At 39.0% G+C, this 13029-nt stretch overlaps 1 pseudogene; it reads left to right on the top strand.

The window, feature by feature from the left end:
- Positions 1–1323: 1323 nt before the first annotated feature.
- Positions 1324–11065, top strand: LOC120854133 (annotated as a pseudogene).
- Positions 11066–13029: the final 1964 nt, after the last annotated feature.

Raw genomic sequence — 13029 nt, 5'->3', positions numbered from 1 at the left:
CAGATAACTGTATACATAATATCAATACATTTTCACAAACCGAACACATTTGTGGAACCAGTACCCAGAAATAGAATACTACCAGTCCTCAGAAGAGACCTTGTTCCCTCTCAAATATGCTATTTCTCTAAAAACATAAATGGACTTTGCTTATTATTGTACTTTTCACAGTTTATATAAAGTATATGTTTTTGTATCACATAGCCTGCACTCTGTGTCAGGATTCCATTTTTTAGTGTTACACTGCATGTATCATGTACGTATACCATTATTTTCTTGTGCTTTCTACATTTGAGGATGTGAATTATTTGAATAGTTTAAGGCTATTAAGAATAGTGCTTCCATTAACATTATACCTGTAAATATGTGTATATATATGTGTGTGTGTGTGTGTGTGTGTGTGTGTGTATAAATACACGTCTATATATGTATACAGAGAAGGCAATGGCAACCCACTCCAGTACTCTTGCTTGGAAAATCCCGTGGACGGAGAAGCCTAGTAGGCTGCAGTCCATGGCGTCTCGAAGGGTCGGACACAGCTGAGCGACTTCACTTTCACCTTTCACTTTCATGCATTGGAGAAAGAAATGGCAACCCACTCCAGTGTTCTTGCCTGGAGAATCCCAGGGACGGGGGAGCCTGGTGGGCTGCCATCTATAGGGTCGCACAGAATCTGACACGACTGAAATGATTTAGCAGCATATATGTATACATGTGTATATGTGTATAAATAAATGTTTAAAGTTATTTACAACATATTCTGTCACCTGAAGAGTGTTCTTCCCTTTTGCTCCATGTCTTCTTCAAGACTTGCCTGTTTGTTTCAAATTAGCTCCTTTAGTGAGAGAATAATGTATCTCATTAATTTGCATTCTCCAGCAATGAATGGATTGATTACCTCTTTCCTTCTCTTCTTCCCCTCTGTCTCTCCCACTCCCACTCCCAGTTCTAGTTCTTTATCATTGCTGTTATCGTCATTTGGATATGCTCTTTTGTAAAGATTTTTTTCTTTTGTCCCTTTGTCTTTTTCTTTTCCTAATACTGTGTAGTTCTTTAAATAAGCTACATGCACTCTAATTGTTTGTATCCATGGTTGGTTTTCAAGTCTTTTAAAAGTGTCCTGATTAATAATATTTTTAAATTTCAAAAATAAAACTAATATAAGTTAGGGTTTGTTTGATTGGCAGTTTTAATTTTTAAGAAATATCTAATTGCATCAATATTACAACTATCCTCCTCTGTATTTGTTTCCAAAAATTGTATTGTTTATCTTACACATTTAGATTTAAAAAAAAAAATTTATTGGGGTATAATTGATTTACAATGTTGGGCAAGTTTCAGGTATGTAGCAAAATGAATCAGTTATACATATATCCACTCTTATAGATCTTTTCCCCATATAAGTCATTAAAGTGTATTAATTAGAGTTCCCTGTGTGCTATGCAGTAGGTCCTTACTAGTCATCTACTTTATATATGAGAAAGTGAAAGTGTTAGTTGATAACCTGTGTTTGACTTTTTTCAATCCCATGGACTGTAGCCCACCAGAATCCTTTGCCCATGGAATGCTCTAGACAAGAATACTGGAGTGGGTTGCCAGTCCCGTCTCCAGGGAATCTTTCTGAGCAAGGGATTGAATCCGGGTCTCCAGCATTGCAGGCAGATAGATTTTTTACCATCTGAACCATCAAGGAAGCATTTTATATACAGTAGTGTATATATGTCAACTCCAGTCTCCCAATTTATCCCCCTAACCCATGGTAACCATGTTTGTTTTCTATATATGTGACTCTATTTCTCTTTTATATATAAAGTCATTTGTATTCTTTTTTTTTTAGACTGTACATGTAAGAAATATCATATGACAGTTGTCTTTCTCTGACTTATTTCATTCAGTATGATAATCTCTAGGCCCATGCATGTTGTTGCAAATGACATTATTCATTCTTTTTTGTGAGTAATATTCCATTGTATATATATACCATATCTTCTTTATCCATTCCTCTCTCAATACACATTTAGATTGCTTCCATGTCCTGCCTATTGCAAAGAGCGCAATAGGGTGCATTGGGGTGCATGTATCCTTTCAACTTAAGATTTCTTTAGGCGTGTGTCTGGGAGTGGGATTGCTGGATCATATGATAGCTCTATTTTTAGATTTTTAAGGAAACTTCATGCCATAATTTTCTTGCAGGACTACTATGAGATGAAGGCTCATATACTACCAGAAATCGAAGTAATCAAATACCTTCTAGCTAAGAAACTTGTTTAAGTCTGACACTTGGATAGTTGCTATTATTTTTCCTCAGGTCTTATGAGTAATTACTATCCAAGGTTATTTACTTAGGTAATGTCCTTTTTCTTTACTGAAAAATAGAGAATTTACTAAGCTTAGGAGGCTAAAATAAAGATATGCTGAGTTGCTTCTGGACCTTCTTAGGTGGGAAAGTGTTTACCAAACATCTGTTTAAAGTAAGCCCACAATCCTCTGAAGTGCAGCAAAAGAATTTGCTGAGATCCGTTTCATAGAAATAATTGTGTAGGTCTACATACTGGCTGTTAAGACCTCTTTCATCAAAATTCTGACAAGTAAAATGATTCTGATTTATTACTATTTCTTTGGTTAAAATTATTCTGATTTGAACGAAATGAAAATGTTTTTGTATAATTGGGAAAATGCTCAAATTATAATTACAAGGTACCCAAAGGTATACTCTTCAATATTCATTGTAATAGAACCCGTGTTAGTCAGCAAATGAGTCACTTGACACTTTTTGACTCTTTTGAATAAGGCACACAATTTAAAATGTAGTTGATATACTGTTAACAAGGCCTATATTATAAATACTTACTACTTCTAACACTTACCTTTTACATCAGAATATATTTTAAAATATTTGTTAAACATATTTCTTAAATGCCAACTCAGGCATCTGGTTGAATTAGAAATCAAGTAGAATTGCATGGCACATATATCCCATGCAATTTGAAACATTAAAATATTTTTGAAAAGTCTGAGTAGATAAAAAACCACACTAATATTGACAAAGCAAAGAATCCGTTTCAGAAATTTGGAGGTATTTCTTCTCACTAAAATACCTATAAAGCTAAAATGGAGATTATACTAAGCTACTGCAATGGTTAATTTTATGTATCAACTTGACTAGGCCACAGGGTCCCAGATGTTTTTCCAAACATTATTCTGGGTATTTCTGTGAGAGTGTTTTTTGGGAGGAGATTAACATTTAAATCAATAGACTGAATAAAACAGATGGCTCTCTCTAAGTGGTTGCTCCTCAGGCCATCCCTTGAAGGCCTTCATAGGACAAACCACTGAATCTCCCCCAAATAAGAGAGAGTTCTTGTCTGATGGCCTTCAAATGGGACAGTGACTTCTTCCCGCCTTTTTACTTGGACTGAAATATGCTTCTTCCTGAGTCTTGAGCTTACCAGCCTTCAGACTAGAACCACACCATCAGTTCTGCTTTCAGACTTCTGGGATCAGACTGGAAGCAAATGATTGGTTCTACAGGTTACTGAATGGCCCTACAGATCTTGGGAGGAAACTGCCTCTATAATGATGTGAATCACTTCCTTATATATAAGTTATGAATTATATAGTAAAAGTAACAAATAAATATATACATACAAGTATACCTCATTTGGGGCTTCCTTGGTAGCTCAGTTGATAAAAATCTGCATGCAGTACAAGAGACCCCAGTTTGATTCCTGGGTTGGGAAGATCCTCTGGAGGAGGGCATGGCAACCCACTCCAGTATTCTAGCCTGGAGAATCCCCATGGATAGAGGAGCCTGGCAGGCTACAGTCCATGGGGTCACAAAGAGACTGACATGACTGAGCAACTAAGCACTGCAATACTTCATTTTATAGTGCTTTGCTTCACTGCATTTTGCTGATATTGACTATTTTGCAAATTGAGTTTGTGACAACATTGCACCCAGTAATTTTGTTGGGGCTGTTTTTCCAACAACTTTTGATCACTTCATGACTCTGTGTCACATTTTGGTAATTCCCACAGAATTTCAAACTTTGTCATTATTATTATATTTGTCATGATCTGTAACCAGTGATTTTTGATGTTACTATTGCAAAAAAAAAATATGACTCACTGAAGGCTAAGATTAGGATTAGCATTTTTTAGTAGTAAAGTATTTTGAATTAAAATATGTAGTTTTTTTAGACATAATGTTATTACATACTTAACAGACTATATTATTTGGTAAACATAAATTTTATATGCACTGGGAAACCAAATAAATTTGTATAACTTGCTTTATTACAGTAATCTGGAACCACTCCTCAAAATCTCCAAGGTATGCTTACATAAACATAAAGAAAATAAATATATATATTAATAGATTATTTTATACATTTATATATTTAATAAATACATATGTATTTTACATACATTTTTATATATAGATGAGCTCAAAATTCTCCAAGCCAGGCTTCAGCAATAGGTGAACCATGAACTTCCAGATGTTCAAGCTGGTTTTAGAAAAGGCAGAGGAACCAGCGATCAAATTGCCAACATATGCTGGATCATCAAAAAAGCAAGAGAGTTCCAGAAAAACATCTATTTCTGCTTTATTGACTATGCCAAAGCCTTTGACTGTGGGGATCACAATAAACTGTGGAAAATTCTGAAAGAGATGGGAATATCAGACCACCTGACCTGCCTCTTGAGAAATCTGTATGCAGGTCAGGAAGCAACAGTTCGAACTGGACATGGAACAACAGACTGGTTCCAAATAGGAAAAGGAGTACATCAAGTCTGTATATTGTCACCCTGCTTATTTAACTTACATGCAGAGTATATCATGAGAAACGCTGGGCTGGAGGAAGCACAAGCTGGAATCAAGATTGCCAAGAGAAATATCAATAACCTTAGATATGCAGATGACACCACCCTTATGGCAGAAAGTGAAGAGGAACTAAAAAGCCTCTTGATGAATGTGAAAGAGGAAAGTGCAAAAGCTGTCTTAAAGCTCAACATTCAGAAAACAAAGATCATGGCATCTGGTCCCATCACTTCATGGGAAATAGATGGGGAAACAGTGAAAACAGTGTCAGACTTTATTTTTGGGGGCTCCAAAATCACTGCAGATGCTGACTGAAGCCATGAAATTAAAAGATGCTTACTCCTTGGAAGAAAAGTTATGATCAATCTAGATAGCATATTCAAAACAAGAGACATTACTTTGCCAACAAAGGTCCGTCTAGTCAAAATTATGGTTTTTCAAGTAGTCATATATGGATGTGAGAGTTGGACTGTGAAGAAAGCTGAGCGCCGAAGAATTGATACTTTTGAACTGTGGTGTTGCAGAAGACTCTTGAGAGCCCCTTGGACTGCAAGGAGATCCAACCAGTTCATTCTGAAGGAGATCAGCCCTGGGATTTCTTTGGAAGGAATGATGCTAAAGCTGAAACTCCAGTACTTTGGCCACCTCATGAGAAGAGTTGACTCATTGGAAAAGACTCTGATGCTGGGAGGGATTGGGGGCAGGAGGAGAAGGGGACAACAGAGGATGAGATGGCTGGATGGCATCACTGACTTGATGGACGTGAATTTGAGTGAACTCCTGAAGTTGGTGATGGACAGGGAGGCCTGGCATGCTACAATTCATGGGGTTGCAAAGAGTCAGACACGACTGAGTGACTGAACTGAACTGAACTGAAAGAAATTTTGAAAAAATAATTACAGACCTTTCCACAAAGAATGTCCTAGGACTGATAGCTTTACATGTAAATTCTACCCAACAGTTAAGAGACAAAAACTATAAGTCTTATACAAATTTGTTCAAAAAATGGCAAAAAAGATTAAATATGCTTTGTATTAGTTATGGTGCATAAAATATGCCCAGACATAGTAGCTTAGAGAATCACATAAATCATGTTACAGTTTCTATAATTCAGGAATCTAGGTAGGTTTTCAGTGGATTCTCTGGCTCAAAGTCTTTGCCAAGGCTGCAATCAAGGTGGAGTTTCTATTAACTGAGAGAGTAAACTGCAAGAAGAATAAGTAGATAAAACTAGGTCACAGACTTGGAAATTTTAACTTTGAGAAGCTTATTGAACATCCAGAGAAAGATAGAAAGCCGCCAGTTGGATATATGATTCTGAACATCAGGAAAGTGGTCTAAGCTGGCTATGTAAAAGTATAAGGTCAAAAGAAATCACTGGAAATGAGAGTGGACTGAAAATATGCTGAGAATGATCACTGAGGGCCACTCCATATGAAGAAGTCAGGTAGGGAAGGAAAATCACGACTAGAGATTGCACAGGGCAGCCAGAAAGCTAAAGGGAAAACAGTAGACAGGGGCCTGGAAACCTGGGGAGGAACTGCTCAACTGTACCAAAAGACAGGAAACAAGATGTTATTCCTCCTGCCAATGATTGTTATGAATATATTTCATATCAACTCCATATTTAATGGAAACAGCACTTTAAAAAGTAGCAAAAAACAAGAGTCTAAAATCAGCAAGCAACTGGAGTAAGTAGTTCATAATTTCCCTACCCCTCTACTATCAAAAATATCTACCAGGCTCAGGAAAATCAATGAAATCTTTAGGAAAAAGGTAGTCCAGCTCTGCATTAGAATGTCCCCGGCTCATTTTATAGTGTTTGTATAAGTCTGATTCAAAATAAGACAAGGGCAATACAAGTGACCATAATTGTGCAGCAGTTTCATGTATAAATACAAATGCAATAAACCTAAATAAAATAGTGAAAAATCTAATTTAGCAATGTATTAAAAATTCAAAACTTATTTATCTCAGACTGCAATGATGATTTCATTTTGAAAATCTATTAAAGCAATACATCATGTCATCAAATTAAAGTACAAAGACAAATATATGAGAGAAAATAAGCTTTTAAAAAATTCAAAATCTATCAGTGAAATAAAATGTAATAAACATAGTACTAGAACACAAATTCTTGAATTGATAATAGATATCTAATTAAACTGATGAAAGATATTGTACTTGATGCTGTATTGCTAGACAGATTTCTTCAAAGTCAGGGGCCAGAAATTTCTTCATTCTTCAGTTCAGTTCAGTTGCTCAGTCATGTCTGACTCTTTGCAAACCCAGGGTCTGCAGCATGCCAGGCTTCTCCCTCAGTTATAATTAGTTCAGTCGTTCAGTCATGTCCAACTTTTTGTGAACCCATGGACTGCAGCATGCCAGGCCTCCCTGTCCATCAACACCTCCCAGAGTTTACTCAAACCCATGTCCATTGAGTCGGTGATGTCATTCAACCATCTCATCTTCTGTTGCCCCCTTCTCCTCCCATCTTCAATCTTTCCCAGCATCAGGGTCTTTTCAAATGAGTCAGTTCTTCCCATCAGGTGGCCAAATGGAGTTTGAAGTTTCAACTTCAACATCAGTCCTTCCAATGAACACCCAGGACTGATTTCCTTTAGGATGGACTGGTTGGATATACTTGCAGTCCTAGGGACTCTCAAGAGTCTCCTCCAACAATACAGTTCAAATAAAATCAATTATTTGGTGCTCAGCTTTCTTTATAGTCCAACTCTCACATCCATACATGACTACTGGAAAAACCGTAGCTTTAACTAGACTGACCTTTGTTGGCAAAGTAATGTCTCTGCTTTTTAATATGCTGTCTGGGTTGGTCATAACTTTCCTTTCAAGGAGTAAGTGTCTTTTAATTTCATGGCTGCAATCACCATCTGCAGTGATTTTGGAGCCCCAAAATATAAAGCCTGCCACTGTTTCCACTGTTTCTCCATCTATCTGCCATGAAGTGATGGGACCAGATGCCATGATCTTAGTTTTCTGAATATTGAGCTTTAAGCCAACTTTTTCACTCTCCTCTTTCACCTTCATCAAGAGGCTCTTTAGTTCTTCTTCACTTTCTGCCATAATGGTGGTATCATCTCCATATCGGAGGTTATTGATATTTCTCCCAGCAGACTTGAATCCAGCTTGTGCTTCATCCAGCCCAGCGTTTCTCATGAAGTTCTCTGGATATAAGTTAAATAAGCAGGGTGACAATATACAGCCTTGAGGTACTCCTTTTCCTATTTGGAACCAGTCTATTGTTCCATGTCTAGTTCTAACTGTTGCTTCCTGACCTGCATACAGATTTCTCAAGAGGCAGGTTAGGTGGTCTGGTATTCCCATATCTTTCAGAATTTTCTACATTTATTGTGATCCACACAGTTAAAGACTTTTTCATAGTCCCTAGTCATCATTTTAATGGAGAACTGATCAAGTCATGTGAAATAAGAAAAATAATTTATATTTATATACACATACACCAATTCCAGAGATTAAAATAGGAGTCTAAATTGACATTATTCATAAATAATAAAATTGTGCATTACATCAAAGAGATCCTATAAACTAACAAACTATAGCAGAGAATTAGAAATAGATCTTAATATTCATTGAAGAGTAAAGAATAAGAATATCAAGTCAATGAAGGAAAATACAAGCAAAATACTGATTTTCTTGATAGTACATCAAGATTTAATTAAAGTAAAAGTAATTGAAAACACTATGATATAGTGTATCATTGGATAAACAAACCAAAGAAATACCATAGGGAAACTTTATGTATTTGGGAACCAATTAATTAAATACAAACCATATCACACTAGAGGAGACTTATGGACCACTTAAAAACAGTATCGTGACAATATGGATGCTCATAGGGAAAAAATATATCCCTACCTCATTCTGTACACAATAATAAAATTTTATACATTCCTACACAAATATAGCAAAATATCATTATTAACTTAGCATGTATAAAAGTGAAAAAGTTAGTTTCTCAGTCATGTCTGACTCTTTGCAACCCCATGCATGGACTGTAGCCTGCCAGGCTCCTCTGTCCATGAGAAAGATTTATTAATTAAGCCCCAATAAACACAAACTATAAATATGTACAGATATGTATAAATGTGATTAAACTTTTAAAACTGTTTACAGGAAAAAGTATTGTGAACACAGTAGAAATAGAAGTGACAGACTTAGCAAGATATTTACATACAAGCAAGAAAATATACAAAGAAACCCTAAAACTTGAGATGGACAAGTGACACAATTATAAAGTGGAGCAAGGTTTTAAACAATTCATTTACATAAGAAGAATCCAAAAGGTGTGCATGCATGCTCAATCACTGAGTTGTGTCTGACTCTTTGCAACCCCATGGGCTCCTCTGTCCATGAGATTTTCCCAGCAAGAATACTGGGACCATCCAACAGGCAAATAAGCATATTAAATAATCATTACCAGCATTCTTAATTTCTCCATGTATAGTGGATAATATTTAGAGTAATATTTAAAAATTAGACTGAAAGGAATCAGGGCTTCAGGGGTGTTTCACTAACATTCAGTGGAAAATTCCCTCAGTGTTCAATCTGAGGGAAATTATTTGACTATTATGGGAATATCTTTGGAACTGTAAAAACCATGTAAGATATGATTATGCCAAAGTTCACAACTAAAAGGGTATATAACAAACGCTGGAACAGTGCTGTATTATTTTCTTTAGGAATTTTAGAGAGCGATTTGCCTGCTGCAAGTCTAGTGCCAGTCAGAAGTAGACTAAGAATGACTTCCTGCTTCCTAAAGAGTATAGTGCTTTTCAGAGGGCAGCACAGGACGACAACAAAGGGTGGCAGGTAGTGGTCGACCGCGGGTCTCTGCTCCCCTCAGGCTGCACATCCGGACCTGCCCGCCTAGCTCCAGATAAACTGTGAGCACTGTACGCGGAAGGAATGTAGTGTAAAAACAAAAACCGATGACGAAACAGAATGCATCAATCGATGTAGCAAGTCCAGCCCAGGAGAATGGAGAGAAGGGAGAATTCCATACACTGGCCAATGCCAAGATATTTTTGAGTGATTGCCTGACCTGTGACAGCTATGCGTCTGCGGAGGAAGGAGTCCAGGTTTCCCAGCAGAACTCCAAGGAATTCTTCCGAGTCCTGAACCTTAACAAGAAACGGGATACCTCAAAGCATAAGGTGCTGGTAGTGTCGGTGTGTCCTGTCTATGCCTTATTTTGCTGCTAAATTCAGCCTCAGTGTGACTGATGCATCCAGAAGACTCTGGTTTTCTCAAAAGTCTCGGAGTGCATTATGTCTTAGATACAACGATCCTTGCAGGTTTCAGCATCCTGGAGAGTCAAGAGAGTTTGTGCGTCAATTCCGCCAGCACAATGAGGAAGAGCCTTCATTACCCATGCTGACCTCTGCCTGAGGATCCTGGTTGGGTCTGATAGGCTGAGCGGATGCTGCGTCACCCCGTCACCCCCCACCTCTGCACTGTCACGTCTCCCTAGCAGATCATGGGATCCCTGGTGAAGGACTACCTTGCCAGACGGCGGAATCTGTCCCCAGACAAGGTTTTCCATGTTATCGTGGCTCCATGCTATGACAAGAAGCTGGAGGCCCTTCAGGAAGACACCCTCATGGTCTCTCAGGGTTCTCAGGTTACTGACTGCGTGCTGACCTCAGGTAAATAGCTCAGATGATGGAACAGAGTTACCTCTCGATGAGAGATGCTGCCCTGGGCACTCTGGAGATGTGAAAGAGGAGGAGCTGAGGCGCCACGATGGAGCCAGCTCTGATGGGGACCTGGCACATATCTTCAGACATGTGCGCAAGGAGCTGTTCAGTGAGGACATGGGGGAGGTCACCTACCATGCGCTTAGGAACAAAGACTTCCAGGAGGTCACCCTGGAGAAGAGCGGAGAGGTCTTCTTGCACTTTGCTGCAGCTTATGGCTTTCGAAACATCCAGAACGGGGTCCTAAAATGGAAGAAGGGCAAGTTCCTCATCACTTTGTGGAGGTTCTTTCCTGTGCTGGGGTATGTCTCAATGGCAGAGGCCAAGCTCAGACCAAGGATGGGCACACAGACAAGGCCCTGCTGCAGAAGATGAAAGGTCTCTACACTGACATCCCTGTGCAGCTCCTGGAGGCCAGAACCCACGTGCAGTAGTTATACAGGGAGCGGCTGGAAGGCACGACTCCCTCCGCGTCCAGGAAGCCGGGCACACCTCTTACTAGGGCTCAGAGCAACCCGCTGATAGCCGAGACATCAAATGATCAAGTCAAGAAGACTGGGAGACTGGCCTGTCAGCTGCCTGAGGACGGAGGAGCTGACTGTGTGGGAATCAGAGTCACTTGAAGAAAACAGCTCAGCTTTCCTTTAACTACTTTGGTTTTTCAGAATCCTTTGTTCCCCCTATTTGTCAGCAGCCCCCTCCCTCTGTTCAATGTGGTGCTCACTTCATCATGTGTACGATTGAAATATTTTGACAGGAGAGTATGGTTGCCCCAATTCGAGTTCCCTTTAAGACTGAAAAATTTCAAAGAACAAGAATGGAGACAGACTACTGTCTTTTAGGCTTAAAAAAAAAAAAAAAAAATCCAAAATATGTCCTGTGAACAGTTAAGACCCCAGAAGTTCTGATTCACATGCCTCAGAGAGATTTGATGTAGAAATGACAGGAAGCAGGCAGGCTGTGGGGGTTGTGGGCCATGGTCTGGGGTCTGTCCCGTTGACTCTTACTTTTACCCATGTTTTTTATTCCTGACAATGGTTTGGCCAGAATGTAAATAAACTGCATCCTTTTGGAATCAGGGGGCTCATATGAATCTGGTTTTTCAGAGAAAATTTTTTTTTTCCGAACTTTCTCTAGAGAAAAAGTTCTGGCAACCGTGGGCCGTGTTTCTTACTGCCACAGTGGCCAGAGTGCAGTGGCAGTGCTTTCTGGGGCCAGACACTGCTACTTATGCCCCAAACTCAGGCTTGCACGTTCAGTCTTTAAGTGAACTCACGTCGAGGCAGAGGGAGGCCTGCAAAGGGTGACAGTTGTTACACATGGAAGGATGGGAGAGGCAGCTGACGTGCTCAGACCAAGCTGTGTGGTCAGGAGTCTGCCTGCTCCATTCTTCTCTGGGCCGGGTCAGGCAGGTGACAGCCATTCTGATTCCAACCTCAGATGAGACAGCTTCTTGAAGTTCCTGCCTCTCTTCCTCCCCCACCTCCCCCTATCATCCTCCCCACACACTGTGGGCCTGGCTCATCCACGTGGCTCCTAACAGGACCGCCACCCGGCAGGCCTGTAGTGCTCATGGGAGCTTGTCTTAAAGAGAAATGGAAGAGAACAGTTTTACCACAAACAGAAAGGGCTAGCAAAGAATTGGAAATTATAGAATCATGGAACTCCCTATGAAATGTGGAGTTCCTATGAAATGCTCATCCTGTGAAATGAAAGACATCTGTAGATAGGCCTCCAGTTGGCTCTTCAAAGCACTTGAATTTTGTTAACATGGATGGTAACATTCTTCTTGGATTCCTCAGTGCTTATGAAGCCTGAGCTATTAGATTTCCTTCATCGACTCTATGTTGTACTGTATCTGTATACCTATTGTGGTTGAAAACTGGATATATTGTGTGAAATTGTATATTTTTTGCTTTTAACCTGTGTACAATTGGGTTTCTCTCCTCTGCAGTAACTGACTATGGAATAAACACTTGAGGAGTGTCTGAGTGTGAAGAGTGTGTGAACCAGACACCGACTTCCCCAAACAAACAAACAAACAAAGAGTACAGTGCTTTTCATTGGGAAGGAAAATGTAGAATTTATAGGCAGAGTAAAACTGCAATTTAAATTTTTTAATGTGAATTGCTATCTCACATGAAGCATTCATGATGGACCAACCAAGCAACACATCACCAAGAGATTCAGGAAAGACTCAAGGAAGTCCCACTTTTATTTATATCAATGCTTTTTTGTTCTTAAATGAGTAATGAGTTAGAATTTGGTATTCTGCATATCATGTCAACAACATCTCCAACATACATACAAATGAAAATAAAGAAATCATAATATATGGATTAAAACTGAAATATCTGGAAAAAGCCAAAGGTTGGAAGTCTGTCATCTAGTATTCCAAAGCTGACAGGTCTCTGATAATTTATGACAGTAAGAAAAATGTTTGCCTTGTGCAGGATAATATGACTC

Source organism: Oryx dammah, unplaced genomic scaffold (assembly GCF_014754425.2).
Source record: "Oryx dammah isolate SB20612 unplaced genomic scaffold, SCBI_Odam_1.1 HiC_scaffold_27, whole genome shotgun sequence".
Taxonomy (NCBI): Eukaryota; Metazoa; Chordata; class Mammalia; order Artiodactyla; family Bovidae; genus Oryx; species Oryx dammah.
Note: the sequence above shows the minus strand (reverse complement) of the source record. Positions and strands in the feature narration are given on the sequence as shown.